At 28.1% G+C, this 13,119-nt stretch overlaps 3 long non-coding RNA genes across 3 annotated transcripts; all 3 read right to left on the reverse strand.

The window, feature by feature from the left end:
• Window positions 1–4,292: 4,292 nt before the first annotated feature.
• On the reverse strand, window positions 4,293–5,693 carry LOC140666426 (uncharacterized). Its single transcript, XR_012046751.1, has 6 exons — window positions 5,634–5,693; window positions 5,366–5,449; window positions 5,099–5,181; window positions 4,831–4,914; window positions 4,564–4,646; window positions 4,293–4,379 (listed from the first exon to the last, which is right to left on the reverse strand). It is a non-coding gene; the product is annotated as an uncharacterized lncRNA (long non-coding RNA).
• Window positions 5,694–8,407: 2,714 nt separating this feature from the next.
• LOC140666433 (uncharacterized) lies at window positions 8,408–9,555 on the reverse strand. The gene is made up of 5 exons (XR_012046753.1): window positions 9,481–9,555; window positions 9,214–9,296; window positions 8,946–9,029; window positions 8,679–8,761; window positions 8,408–8,494 (listed from the first exon to the last, which is right to left on the reverse strand). It is a non-coding gene; the product is annotated as an uncharacterized lncRNA (long non-coding RNA).
• Window positions 9,556–10,055: 500 nt separating this feature from the next.
• LOC140666434 (uncharacterized) lies at window positions 10,056–11,227 on the reverse strand. The gene is made up of 3 exons (XR_012046754.1): window positions 11,125–11,227; window positions 10,877–10,923; window positions 10,056–10,107 (listed from the first exon to the last, which is right to left on the reverse strand). It is a non-coding gene; the product is annotated as an uncharacterized lncRNA (long non-coding RNA).
• Window positions 11,228–13,119: the final 1,892 nt, after the last annotated feature.

A 13,119-nucleotide genomic window follows, 5' to 3' on the forward strand; every position in this document is an offset into this window, starting at 1 on the left:
AAAGGCCTACGGCTCCCACCTGGCAAACATTTTCTCATTATTGATGAATCAGCGCATGTTTGTGTCTATAACACACAAAAGAAACATTATTCGGATAAAGTTGCATTCAGAATTTTTACTCATATTTTGTATGCAAAGAGAAAAAAATAAAAAATAATCATTTATTGTATTCTCTAATTTTGAGTATATTTACATGGATATACTGCTTCCTAAAAGTTAATCTTGAAACGCTTGTACAAGAATGTACATACACACGAAGACCAAACTTTAATATGAATTTCTGCATATCAAAACATATGTGCATTTTTCTTACATATATTAATGTGCCTCTAAAATCATAGGCATATATAAAAAGAGTTTTGATTTAAGATTTGAGCTTATAGATTATACTTAAGAAAGTGATCATCAAATTTTATATGCGTACAATAATGCGTATAATAAAAAGCAAATACAATATAGAAAAAGAACAGTTTAAAAATAAAAACGTATTTTTTTAAATAAAAGCTTTCATAGAAAGATTTTTATAAACGACATTTTTTTAAAAGACTTCCTTTACATTTAAAATTATATAGGTTTCTAAATTTTAATATTTAATAATATCTAAAATAAATATATAATGAATACTCACTTCAGGATTGCTGCGCTCTCGCCCGATGCTTCACTCCTTCTCTCAGGTTGTCAAAGAGTCGACAGTTCTACGTTGATTTATAACATATAAATAAAATTTAAATTGTACCAGCAGCAAAAATAATTAATATTTCTAAAAAATAATAATTGCACGCATTGAGAATATTCGATATACATACATACGACAAACAAAAGACATCAAATTATATAATTTACTAAAATTTTATTTAACCTTCCGTTAGGCGCAATATTTTCCCATTATTTTTACTTGCTTTTAAAACAATTTCTTTAGCACTTGGCTAATAAAACCAGATATTACATATGTAATAAATAAATTGATTAATATTACAATAAATAAAGAAATCGATGTGTTAGCAACTTAAAAGTAATAGCTATGGCACATTGCGCCTAAACGGAGGGTTAATAAAATTAAAATAAATAGATAATGAATATTCACACCAGGATTGCCGGCGGCCGATGCCTCTCCCAGACTTCCTTCTTCTCTCAGATTCAGTAACATTAATCAATAACATACAAATTAAATTCAAATTGTAGCAGACATAGGTTAATATAATTGATATTATAAAAAAATTATTATTATATGCATTGAATTTTAAGTTTCATTCACACAATAATATATAAGCAGAAATATAGTGATGAATTTTATAAATTTTGATTTAACACAATTAAAAAATAAATAACGAATTCTCATTTCAAAGTTGTTGTAATGCCGCCCGATTCCAAATTGTAACTAAAATAATTAATATAAAAAAAAAATTAGTGTACGCATTGGGAATTTTATATTCAATACGTATAACAAACAACAAATATAGAATCATATAATTTTCTAAATTTTTAGTCAATACAACTGAAATAAACAGATAATGAATATACTAACACCAGGATTGTTCCACTGGCACCCGATGCCTCTCCTCTTCTCCTAATTGTCAGAATCATCAGGTACGTTAATCTGTAACATACAAAATTAAATCCAAATTGTAGCAGAGAGTCAAAAATAATTAATAATATAAAATATTATTATACAATGAATTTTAAGTTTGATGGATTCAATAAGCAGTAATATTAACATAATCATATTAACTAATTTTATAAATTTTGATTTAATACAACTAATAAACAAATAACGAATTCTTACCTGAAATTTGTTGAGGTGGTGCCCGATGCCTCTCCCAGACCTCCTCCTCCTCTCAGGTTGTCAGAGGATCGACAACTCTACGCTACACTGATCTGTGACATAAAATCCAAATCTTTATAAAATTATATTCAATAAACAAATAATAAACTAATAATAAAAGCTTACCATATTGTTGTTTCATTGGCTAATCTATTTCTTTTTCTTCTTTCTTCATATTCTTTAAATTATTATTTATTAATCACGCGACGCCTTAAACAACACTCCCGGAATAAAGCGACGGATTTTTGCAAGACATCCATATGTGTGTTAAATGCTTGAATTGTCAGAATCAATCTTAGAGTTTAATAATTAATCGCGTTTCTCGCGCCTACTTTTGCCCAAATGCAACGAGCCAGTGTAACCGTACTCTCTCAAATGTAAAATATATAATACTCCCTTATAAATACACAAATATTTTTTTAACCGAGATAAAAAATAAGTATCGGCAAAGAAACTTCTTTAAAACGTACACTATTTAGTAAAACTTTGTTCTACAATTAAAGCGGTAGACATGGATGAAAGGATTACAAAATTTAAAATTAAATAAATTGTAATAATAAGTTATAATAATTAATCAATTATTTGAAAAAGTGATAAAAGTGATTAAATTATTTTATCTACTATATACATTATATAATAAATATTTCCCGTTTTGTTTTAAACTGAAATATTTATTTTAATTTGTAATCCATTTGTCCAGTTTGAGGTAACGAAACTATTTACAGCTTACACTACTCTACAATCAACAAAACTCTAAATCTACAAGCTTTACTAACTACAAAGCCGTTACCTCGTAGTAAAAAGTAATTTATCACTCACCACCCGATGCACAACAGCGGAGTTTACTGCATCGAAGCTACGTTAATCTGAAATCGACAAATATATGTAAAATTAATAATCAAAATTATAGCAATGCTTAAAATAATTATAATATTGTTGTAAAATAATATTATAGTTATTATCTGCATTTAATTTTATATTTCAAGTGTATGATAATAAGTAGTTACATAATTGAATAATTTTATAAATTTTGATTTATAAGAAGCATTATTTAAAGAAATAATTACCTCAGGGTCGCTCCGCCGGGGCCCTATGCCTCCTAGGCCTGCTCCTCCTCTCAGGTTAGTCACTATTGTTCCTTGTCAAAGTCTATGAATTTGCACGCGCGACACTTTGAACGACACTCCCGCACTTGAACGCGCGTTACTTTCGGCACTCCCGAACGAACAATAGGTACGATAAAAATCCCGTTTTATACGATAATCACTTCGTTAATAATAAATCTTCTAGTTGTCTTGCTTATTCATTTAAATACCTGTAATACTTTTCTTCCCTCCCTCCCCATTTCCCTTATTCCACAACCTTTTCATAAATGATTTTAACGATAATACTAATAAATTGACGAATTAATGTTATAATGTATGTAATATAAAAGAAATTTTGCACGTTTGTGGCACGCGACCGTCGTTGCAAAAACTCGATAATCAATTTTTGCGTGTTTATGAATTCGCAGTTTACCTTCATATACATAATTCGCAATTTCTGTTAATTTTCACCGAAATATGCGGTAATACAACGGACCAATATTAAAAGTGAAAATAAATAAAATAAAATAACGTTTAAAAATTGCATTAGAATGTCTAATATATTACGTAATTATTATCTTATTACCGTAAATTCTACTGCAAATTTTGTTACCAATAATTCTTTCGTTCTTTTTATTAGTCGCGGTAAAATGTAAAATATCTTTTAGAGCTCTCGCGTTAGTTAAATATAACTTTGCTTTGCAATTACTTTAGAGCAAAATTATGAAGTAACATAAATGCATGAATTACAAAATTACAATTTAATTAATCAATACATTATGGTAATATATTGTTATGTGATTTTGTAATTATTCAAAGAATTTATTTCACATGTTTAATTCATATTTATTTATGTGTTTTCTATAAAATAAATAAGGTAAAATTAAATCTAAGTATTATAAATTCATTATGAGAAATTTTTTATTTATTATCAACCAAAATATTTATTTTAATTTGTTGTGTAATCCATCCATTCATTCTAGAGATAATTCTCTATAATCAACAGTCTACATAATCTGCATTACTTTACAATCTAAATCTACAAAGTTCTACTCATTACAAAACCGTCACCTCATAGTAAAATAAAATTTATGACTTACCACCCGATGTGCAAGAATGGAGTTGATTGCACCTACTAAACTTACCCTGGTCTGTAACATACAAATAGATTTCAAATTGTTAGGAGTGCTCAAAATAATTTTTTTTAAATTATTGTTGTACGCGCTGAATTTTATATGCCAGCAAAGAAATAATAAGTAGAAACATAAATATAACATAATTATTAAACATAATTTTTTAAAATTTTGATTTGTTATAATTACGAATCTTTAATTTAATACATCTTTATTTAATACGAAAATAATAAATAAACAATGAATTCTCACTTTGATGTTACTCCGCTGGCGCCCGATGCCTCTCCCAGACCTCCTGCTCCTCTCAAATTGTCAGGAAGTCGATAGCTCTACGTTGATCTGTAACGTACAAAAAATTCAAATTCTAACAATATCTGAAATAATTAACATTTCTAAAAAATAATTATTGCACATACTGAATTTCATATTTGATACAATACACAAACAGCGCAGGTTTTAAAATTATAGAATTTTCTAAATATTTATTTAATAAGAATGAAATAAACGGATAATGAATACTCACACCAGGATTACTCCGTCGGCGCACAATGCCTTTCCTAGACCTCCTCCTCCTCTCAGATTGTCGGGACCATCAGTTACGTTAATCTGTATATACAAAATAAATCCAAATTGTAGCAGAGAGTCAAAAATAATTAATAATATGAAATATTATTATACAATGAATTTTAAGTTTGATGCATACAATAAGCAGTAATATTAACATAAATATATTAACTAATTTTATAAATTTTGATTTAATACAACTAATAAACAAATAACGAATTCTTACTTAAAATTTGTTGAAATGGTGCCAAATGCCTCTCCCAGGTTTGCTTCTCTCAAATTGTCAGGGAGTCGACAGCTCTACGTTGATCTGTAACGTACAAAAAATTCAAATTCTAACAATACCTAAAATAATTAACATTTCCAAAAAATAATTATTGCACATACTGAATTTCATATTTGATACAATACACAAACAGCGCAGGTTTAAAAATTATATAATTTTCTTAATATTTATTTAATAAGAATGAAATAAACAGATAATGACTACTCACACCAGGATTACTCCGTCGGCGCACGATGCCTTTCCTAGACCTCCTCCTCCTCTCAGATTGTCGGGACCATCAGTTACGTTAATCTGTATATACAAAATAAATCCAAATTGTAGCAGAGAGTCAAAAATAATTAATAATATGAAATATTATTATACAATGAATTTTAAGTTTGATGCATACAATAAGCAGTAATATTAACATAAATATATTAACTAATTTTATAAATTTTGATTTAATACAACTAATAAACAAATAACGAATTCTTACTTAAAATTTGTTGAAATGGTGCCAGATGCCTCTCCCAGGTTTGCTTCTCTCAAATTGTCAGGGAGTCGACAGCTCTACGTTGATCTGTAACGTACAAAAAATTCAAATTCTAACAATACCTAAAATAATTAACATTTCCAAAAAATAATTATTGCACATACTGAATTTCATATTTGATACAATACACAAACAGCGCAGGTTTAAAAATTATATAATTTTCTTAATATTTATTTAATAAGAATGAAATAAACAGATAATGACTACTCACACCAGGATTACTCCGTCGGCGCACGATGCCTTTCCTAGACCTCCTCCTCCTCTCAGATTGTCGGGACCATCAGTTACGTTAATCTGTATATACAAAATAAATCCAAATTGTAGCAGAGAGTCAAAAATAATTAATAATATGAAATATTATTATACAATGAATTTTAAGTTTGATGCATACAATAAGCAGTAATATTAACATAAATATATTAACTAATTTTATAAATTTTGATTTAATACAACTAATAAACAAATAACGAATTCTTACCTGAAACTTGTTGAGGTGGTGCCCGATGCCTCTCCCAGACCTCCTCCTCCTCTCAAGTTGTCAGAGGATCGACAACTCTACGCTACACTGATCTGTGACATAAAATCCAAATCTTTATAAAATTATATTCAATAAACAAATAATAAACTAATAATAAAAGCTTACCATATTGTTGTTTCATTGGCTAATCTATTTCTTTTTCTTCTTTCTTCATATTCTTTAAATTATTATTTATTAATCACGCGACGCCTTAAACAACACTCCCGGAATAAAGCGACGGATTTTGCAAGACATCCATATGTGTGTTAAATGCTTGAATTGTCAGAATCAATCTTAGAGTTTAATAATTAATCGCGTTTCTCGCGCCTACTTTTGCCCAAATGCAACGAGCTAGTGTAACCGTACTCTCTCAAATGTAAAATATATAATACTCCCTTATAAATACACAAATATTTTTTTAACCGAGATAAAAAATAAGTATCGGCAAAGAAACTTCTTTAAAACGTACACTATTTAGTAAAACTTTGTTCTACAATTAAAGCGGTAGACATGGATGAAAGGATTACAAAATTTAAAATTAAATAAATTGTAATAATAAGTTATAATAATTAATCAATTATTTGAAAAAGTGATAAAAGTGATTAAATTATTTTATCTACTATATACATTATATAATAAATATTTCCCGTTTTGTTTTAAACTGAAATATTTATTTTAATTTGTAATCCATTTGTCCAGTTTGAGGTAACGAAACTATTTACAGCTTACACTACTCTACAATCAACAAAACTCTAAATCTACAAGCTTTATTAACTACAAAGCCGTTACCTCGTAGTAAAAAGTAATTTATCACTCACCACCCGATGCACAACAGCGGAGTTTACTGCATCGAAGCTACGTTAATCTGAAATCGACAAATATATGTAAAATTAATAATCAAAATTATAGCAATGCTTAAAATAATTATAATATTGTTGTAAAATAATATTATAGTTATTATCTGCATTTAATTTTATATTTCAAGTGTATGATAATAAGTAGTTACATAATTGAATAATTTTATAAATTTTGATTTATAAGAAGCATTTAATAAAGAAATAATTACCTCAGAGTCGCTCCGCCGGGGCCCTATGCCTCCTAGGCCTGCTCCTCCTCTCAGATTAGTCAGTATTGTTCGTTGTCAAAGTCCATGGATTTGCACGCGCGACACTTTGAACGACACTCCCGCACTTGAACGCGCGTTACTTTCGGCACTCCCGAACGAACAATAGGTACGATAAAAATCCCGTTTTATACGATAATCACTTCGTTAATAATAAATCTTCTAGTTGTCTTGCTTATTCATCTAAATACCTGTAATACTTTTCTTCCCTCTCTCCCCATTTCCCTTATTCCACACCTTTTCATAAATGATTTTAACGATAATACTAATAAATTGACGAATTAATGTTATAATGTATGTAATATAAAAGAAATTTTGCACGTTTTTGGCACGCGATCGTTGTTGCAAAAACTCGATAATCAATTTTCGCGTGTTTATGAATTCGCAGTTTACTTTCATATAATTAATTCGCAATTTCTGTTAATTTTCACCGAAATATGCGGTAATACAACGGACCAATATTAAAAGTGAAAATAAATTAAATAAAATAACGTTTAAAAATTGCATTAAAATGTCTAATATATTACGTAATTATTATCTTATTACCGTAAATTCTACTGCAAATTTTGTTACCAATAATTCTTTCGTTCTTTTTATTAGTCGCGGTAAAATGTAAAATATCTTTTAGAGCTCTCGCGTTAGTTAAATATAACTTTGCTTTGCAATTACTTTAAAGCAAAATTATGAAGTAACATAAATGCATGAATTACAAAATTACAATTTAATTAATCAATACATTATGGTAATATATTGTTATGTGATTTTGTAATTATTCAAAGAATTTATTTCACATGTTTAATTCATATTTATTTATGTGTTTTCTATAAAATAAATAAGGTAAAATTAAATCTAAGTATTATAAATTTATTATGAGAAATTTTTTATTTATTATCAACCAAAATATTTATTTTAATTTGTTGTGTAATCCATCCATTCATTCTAGAGATAATTCTCTATAATCAACAGTCTACATAATCTGCATTACTTTACAATCTAAATCTACAAAGTTCTATTCATTACAAAACCGTCACCTCATAGTAAAATGAAATTTATGACTTACCACCCGATGTGCAAGAATGGAGTTGATTGCACCTACTAAACTTACCCTGGTCTGTAACATACAAATAGATTTCAAATTGTTAGGAGTGCTCAAAATAATTTTTTTTAAATTATTGTTGTACGCGCTGAATTTTATATGCCAGCAAAAAAATAATAAGTAGAAACATAAATATAACATAATTATTAAACATAATTTTTTAAAATTTTGATTTGATATAATTACGAATCTTTAATTTAATACATCTTTATTTAATACGAAAATAATAAATAAACAATGAATTCTCACTTTGATGTTACTCCGCTGGCGCCCGATGCCTCTCCCAGACCTCCTGCTCCTCTCAAATTGTCAGGAAGTCGATAGCTCTACGTTGATCTGTAACGTACAAAAAATTCAAATTCTAACAATACTTGAAATAATTAACATTTCCAAAAAATAATTATTGCACAAACTGAATTTCATATTTGATACAATACACAAACAGCGCAGGTTTAAAAATTATATAATTTTCTTAATATTTATTTAATAAGAATGAAATAAACAGATAATGACTACTCACACCAAGATTACTCCGTCGGCGCACGATGCCTTTCCTAGACCTCCTCCTCCTCTCAGATTGTCGGGACCATCAGTTACGTTAATCTGTATATACAAAATAAATCCAAATTGTAGCAGAGAGTCAAAAATAATTAATAATATGAAATATTATTAAACAATGAATTTTAAGTTTGATGCATACAATAAGCAGTAATATTAACATAAATATATTAACTAATTTTATAAATTTTGATTTAATACAACTAATAAACAAATAACGAATTCTTACTTGAAATTTGTTGAAATGGTGCCAGATGCCTCTCCCAGGTTTGCTTCTCTCAAATTGTCAGGAAGTCGATAGCTCTACGTTGATCTGTAACGTACAAAAAATTCAAATTCTAACAATATCTGAAATAATTAACATTTCTAAAAAATAATTATTGCACATACTGAATTTCGTATTTGATACAATACACAAACAGCGCAGGTTTTAAAATTATAGAATTTTCTAAATATTTATTTAATAAGAATGAAATAAACGGATAATGAATACTCACACCAGGATTACTCCGTCGGCGCACGATGCCTTTCCTAGACCTCCTCCTCCTCTCAGATTGTCGGGACCATCAGTTACGTTAATCTGTATATACAAAATAAATCCAAATTGTAGCAGAGAGTCAAAAATAATTAATAATATGAAATATTATTATACAATGAATTTTAAGTTTGATGCATACAATAAGCAGTAATATTAACATAAATATATTAACTAATTTTATAAATTTTGATTTAATACAACTAATAAACAAATAACGAATTCTTACTTAAAATTTGTTGAAATGGTGCCAGATGCCTCTCCCAGGTTTGCTTCTCTCAAATTGTCAGGGAGTCGACAGCTCTACGTTGATCTGTAACGTACAAAAAATTCAAATTCTAACAATACCTAAAATAATTAACATTTCCAAAAAATAATTATTGCACAAACTGAATTTCATATTTGATACAATACACAAACAGCGCAGGTTTAAAAATTATATAATTTTCTTAATATTTATTTAATAAGAATGAAATAAACAGATAATGACTACTCACACCAAGATTACTCCGTCGGCGCACGATGCCTTTCCTAGACCTCCTCCTCCTCTCAGATTGTCGGGACCATCAGTTACGTTAATCTGTATATACAAAATAAATCCAAATTGTAGCAGAGAATCAAAAATAATTAATAATATAAAATATTATCATACAATGAATTTTAAGTTTGATGGATTCAATAAGCAGTAATAATAACATAAATATATTAACTAATTTTATAAATTTTGATTTAATACAACTAATAAACAAATAACGAATTCTTACCTGAAATTTGTTGAGGTGGTGCTCGATGCCTCTCCCAGACCTCCTCCTCCTCTCAGGTTGTCAGAGGATCGACAACTCTACGCTACACTGATCTGTGACATAAAATCCAAATCTTTATAAAATTTTATTCAATAAACAAATAATAAACTAATAATAAAAGCTTACCATATTGTTGTTTCATTGGCTAATCTAATTCCTTTTCTTCTTCCTTCATATTCTTTAAATTATTATTTATTAATCACGCGACGCCTTAAACAACACTCCCGGAATAAAGCGACGGATTTTGCAAGACATCCATATGTGTGTTAAATGCTTGAATTGTCAGAATCAATCTTAGAGTTTAATAATTAATCGCGTTTCTTGCGCCTATTTTTGCCCAAATGCAACGAGCCAGTGCAACCGTACTCTCTCAAATGTAAAATATATGTATAATACTCCCTTATAAATACACAAATATTTTTTTAACCGAGATAAAAAATAAGTATCGGCAAAGAAACTTCTTTAAAACGTACGCTATTTAGTAAAACTTTGTTCTACAATTAAAGCGGTAAACATGGATGAAAGGATTACAAAATTTACAATTAAATAAATTGTAATAATAGGTTATAATAATTAATCAATTATTTGAAGAAGTGATAAAAGTGATTAAATTATTTTATCTACTATATACATTATATAATAAATATTTCCCGTTTTGTTTTAAACTGAAACATTTATTTTAATTTGTAATCCATTTATCCAGTTTGAGGTAACGAAACTATTTACAGCTTACACTACTCTACAATCAACAAAACTCTAAATCTACAAGCTTTACTAACTACAAAGCCGTTACCTCATAGTAAAAAGTAATTTATCACTCACCACCCGATGCACAACAGCGGAGTTTACTGCATCGAAGCTACGTTAATCTGAAATCGACAAATATATGTAAAATTAATAATCAAAATTATAGCAATGTTTAAAATAATTATAATATTGTTGTAAAATAATATTATAGTTATTATCTGCATTTAATTTTATATTTCAAGTGTATGATAATAAGTAGTTACATAATTGAATAATTTTATAAATTTTGATTCTTAAGAAGCATTTAATAAAGAAATAATTACCTCAGGGTCGCTCCGCTGGGGCCCTATGCCTCCTAGGCCTGCTCCTCCTCTCAGGTTAGTCAGTATTGTTTCTTGTCAAAGTCCATGGATTTGCACGCGCGACACTTTGAACGACACTCCCGCACTTGAACGCGCGTTACTTTCGGCACTCCCGAACGAACAATAGGTACGATAAAAATCCCGTTTTATACGATAATCACTTCGTTAATAATAAATCTTCTAGTTGTCTTGCTTATTCATCTAAATACCTGTAATACTTTTCTTCCCTCCCTCCCCATTTCCCTTATTCCACAACCTTTTCATAAATGATTTTAACGATAATACTAATAAATTGACGAATTAATGTTATAATGTATGTAATATAAAAGAAATTTTGCACGTTTGTGGCACGCGACCGTCGTTGCAAAAACTCGATAATCAATTTTTGCGTGTTTATGAATTCGCAGTTTACCTTCATATAATTAATTCGCAATTTCTGTTAATTTTCACCGAAATATGCGGTAATACAACTGACCAATATTAAAAGTGAAAATAAATAAAACAAAATAACGTTTAAAAATTGCATTAAAATGTCTAATATATTACGTAATTATTATCTTATTACCGTAAATTCTATTGTAAATTTTGTTACCAATAATTCTTTTGTTCTTTTTATTAGTCGCGGTAAAATGTAAAATATCTTTTAGAGCTCTCGCGTTAGTTAAATATAACTTTGCTTTGCAATTACTTTAGAGCAAAATTATGAAGTAACATAAATGCATGGATTACAAAATTACAATTTAATTAATCAATACATTATGATAATATATTGTTATGTGATTTTGTAAATATTCAAAGAATTTATTTCACATGTTTAATTCATATTTATTTATGTGTTTTCTATAAAATAAATAAGGTAAAATTAAATCTAAGTATTATAAATTCATTATGAGAAATTTTTTATTTATTATCAACCAAAATATTTATTTTAATTTGTTGTGTAATCCATCCATTCATTCTAGAAATAATTCTCTATAATCAACAGTCTACATAATCTGCATTACTTTACAATCTAAATCTACAAAGTTCTACTCATTACAAAACCGTCACCTCATAGTAAAATGAAATTTATGACTTACCACCCGATGTGCAAGAGTGGAGTTGATTGCACCTACTAAACTTACCCTGGTCTGTAACATACAAATAGATTTCAAATTGTTAGGAGTGCTCAAAATAATTTTTTTTTTAAATTATTGTTGTACGCGCTGAATTTTATATGCCAGCAAAGAAATAATAAGTAGAAACATAAATATAACATAATTATTAAACATAATTTTTTAAAATATTGATTTGATATAATTACGAATCTTTAATTTAATACATCTTTATTTAATACGAAAATAATAAATAAACAATGAATTCTCACTTTGATGTTACTCCGTTGGCGCCCGATGCCTCTCCCAGACCTCCTGCTCCTCTCAAATTGTCAGGAAGTCGATAGCTCTACGTTGATCTGTAACGTACAAAAAATTCAAATTCTAACAATACTTGAAATAATTAACATTTCCAAAAAATAATTATTGCACATACTGAATTTCATATTTGATACAATACACAAACAGCGCAGGTTTTAAAATTATAGAATTTTCTAAATATTTATTTAATAAGAATGAAATAAACGGATAATGAATACTCACACCAGGATTACTCCGTCGGCGCACGATGCCTTTCCTAGACCTCCTCCTCCTCTCAGATTGTCAGGATCATCAGTTACGTTAATCTGTATATACAAAATAAATCCAAATTGTAGACAACCTAAAATAATTAATATTATAATAAAAATCATTAATGTATGCAATGAATTTTAAGTCTAATGTTTTCAATAATAATAACAAGCAAAAATATAGTAAATAATTTTATAAATTTTGATGTAAGAAACAGTTAATAAATAAATAATGAATTCTCACTTTAAGATTGTTTTACCAACGTTTGATACCTCTCCAAGATCTTTTCTTT

This window comes from Anoplolepis gracilipes, chromosome 6 (assembly GCF_047496725.1).
Source record: "Anoplolepis gracilipes chromosome 6, ASM4749672v1, whole genome shotgun sequence".
NCBI lineage: Eukaryota > Metazoa > Arthropoda > Insecta > Hymenoptera > Formicidae > Anoplolepis > Anoplolepis gracilipes.